The 2,995-nt window shown below is 40.6% G+C and overlaps 1 pseudogene; it reads right to left on the bottom strand.

Annotated features, from left to right (window-relative positions):
- LOC112515143 overlaps positions 1-2,995 on the bottom strand; it is a 17,012-nt pseudogene that overhangs the window by 2,067 nt on the left and 11,950 nt on the right.

The raw sequence follows: 2,995 nt of genomic DNA, 5'->3' as shown, positions 1-2,995 counted from the left end.
AAGTTTCCACATCGATGGCCTTACCTTCCTCTTTGGTCATTGGTTTGGTGACATGTCTTTCTGTGGACCTAGTGGCTGGTCTACGAGGTTTGGGTTTAGGTCTAGGTGGAGGGGAAGGGGGTGGGGCTGTTTGGGTTTGGGAAACAGTGGATAATGGAATTTGAGGTGTCCAAACAGTAGGGTTAGGGGCTGTTTGGGTTTGGACAGCAGGTGTAGGGGTTGGTTGGGCTAAGGAAATGGTAGGTTGGATAAATGTTGGGATTAGGACAGCRKGTAAARGGATTGTTTGGCCAAATGGAATGGCTCTAAGAGGGGTAGGACATGGGATGATGGATCTTAGCAACCACGGTGGTAGGTTGGCTAAGTTGGTTGGTAGAGGGAATGTGGTTTGTGGTATGGGAGGAGGGGAAGGTTGGGAAGGGTGAGGGTACCCAGGTGGTATCCTGTCATCCATGCCAAATCTGCACAGAAAGAATAAACCGAATGAGGAAAGTCAGTTTAGGTTCATGATGCCAAGTAGTTGAGAATCTTATGTATGTAAGTATAATCAAGTCATGCACATAAGGCTCAAAATTACTTATGTCATGGCTGTAAGGACAGCCTACTGTATGCATATATGCAATTATACACTCAAAAACTGAAGTTGTATACACATGCAAACAAACCAAGGAAAATCACCCAAGGGCCAAGACAGGTTGTTATGCTCAAAAGAGGATGTACGCATAGGGATCATCTTTTCCTTGTTAGCACTATAATCATGGAACCCAAAACCAAGACATGCACTTTTAAGGTTCAAAAAGAAGGCTTTTGCAGCTTGCCTGCTCCCTGAAAATCATGTTCTAAACAGGCTGAAAATCATCTTTAGATCCAATTCAAAAATCATGTTATGGACCAGAATCAATACAGTTAATAGTGAGAACAAGAAGCAGGCTGCTGTGTGATCAAGCTCTCATTACAGCCCCAAAATGACTGTTTGTGCAGTTAATAATGCGGTCATGAGACCAAATCCAAACAGTATTGAGTGCTTAAATACAGCCAGAAATGGTTGTTTGCACATTTATCAGTTTGGTCATGCTATTATGGTGTCAAAAACCCAAAATGTAAGCTTCATGCATATGTAAACATAAGAACAAGCCACAATCACACAACCAGTGGATGGTATGATCAGAACCCATAAGGGTTGTTTGCACAGTCAGCAGGTTGGTCATGAGATCAAAATGCAAGAGAGAACAGTAAATAGGCAAAACTCAGATATACACATGCAAGAGTGTCCAGATATACACATGGTAAGCTAGCCGAGGGGTTTATGCTTTCGACTGTATCTAATGCCTCGGAGTAGCATAATGGAACTCAACAAACAGTAGATAGGCAAAACTCAGGCTGTGTGCTTTGTGTGCAATCATATGCATTTTGTATTGAACTCACAGATTACGGCCAACTTAGACAGAAATCAAGCTTGCTGTCTGTCTGAACTTTTGATTATGGTAAACATACAAAGATAGGTTGTGACTTATGGAAATAATTCTAAATTAGGCATGCTTCAAAAACAGGTCTCATCTAGATAGCTTGTACGGACACCAAGTTTTTGAAAACAAGACTAACCAAACCACACAGTGACCAAGTCAGGCTTTGTTCTGTTTTGAAAGATTCATGAAAACAGAAGTGAACTCAGGTCTGAAATGCCTGATTTGCCAATCCGAGGGAGTCAAAACTATCTTTTGTTTGCTGTTTTGGATGTATACATGAACAACTATTAAAGAGAAACACACACTAACAACAACAGGTTCCTTTCATACAATCGAGACTAATGGTCAAGAGAGGCAAAGAAAACCAGCAAAATGAAGGTAATAAAATCACCTTTTCATAATGTTTGAAGACACAAAGCTTTTAGGCAGAAATCATGCTTAAATTGTAAAAGACACAAGTGCTAATTAAAGGGGCAGTTAGTCCCTGTGTCTTTTAACTAGCATGAATACTATCTGTTAAGAACGACCACACCCTTACAAATCTTCATAAGGGTGGTTACCAGGTTTTACATGATCAAGATATCTTCTTCAAAGAAAATGACTATATGGTCTTTTGCAAATGGTTTGTCCAAACTGTCATCACCCAAAATGGTTTTTGACTATTTAGGCTCTAGCTTAGACAAACCAACAAAAGATCACAAGGTGTTTTGACCTCTACTGTTTGATCACGCGTTCCTCCAAACTAACAGAACTCAAAATGCAGTCTTTTGGTTGTGAAGAAAATACAGAGACCATGATACTTCAAAGACTATAAGGGTCAACAGATGGAAATAAACCACAAGATTGAAATTCCATCAAAATCAATTCACAAAGATTTACCACTTCACTGTAATCGCATTTTGGCACCAAAATTCAACTAGGGTTTATGCATTACCGCTAGTATCATAATTAGTGTTCTGCTTTGTTTGATTGTGCACACGAGAACCTCTTCGGCCAAAAATCGATCACAAACACGCAGTATTTTGCTTAAATGACTAAGAGTAGAAACAAAGATTAACATACCTGGTGTTGTTCGACAAAAAAAAATCGCGTTTTCTTGGCTTTCCCCGATTCTATTGATGTTCGAATGAAATACTGATGCAACTACCTTCTAAGCACTCAAGTTAAAAAGAAAGGAAATAAGGGAGGGGGTGGGGCTATTGATGACCGAAGGCACTAATGAAGATGATGCAAGGGGTGAGGGAAATTGGTAGTCGGCGATAACGATGGGAAGGGAAAAGAAGGGTGCGATGGACTGATTTTGGGTCTGTGATGGATTGAGTTAGAGAAGGACAGGGAAGAAAAGAAATGGTGATGGTTTGTTTTGGCGATGGATGGGAAGTGAAACAAACAGGGGTGAACAGTGGCGGTGATGGTTTCTCCTTCTCGTACAAAGTCAGGCTTGATGGAGAAAGGGTGCAGGTTTTGTGATGAAATGGGTGATGATCTCTCCTTCTCGTACAAGAGAAAACAGTTGATGGAGAAGGGGA

Source organism: Cynara cardunculus, assembly GCF_001531365.2.
Source record: "Cynara cardunculus var. scolymus isolate 2C chromosome LG 7, CcrdV1, whole genome shotgun sequence".
Lineage (NCBI taxonomy): Eukaryota > Viridiplantae > Streptophyta > Magnoliopsida > Asterales > Asteraceae > Cynara > Cynara cardunculus.
This window is presented reverse-complemented; position numbering and strand designations above follow the sequence as displayed.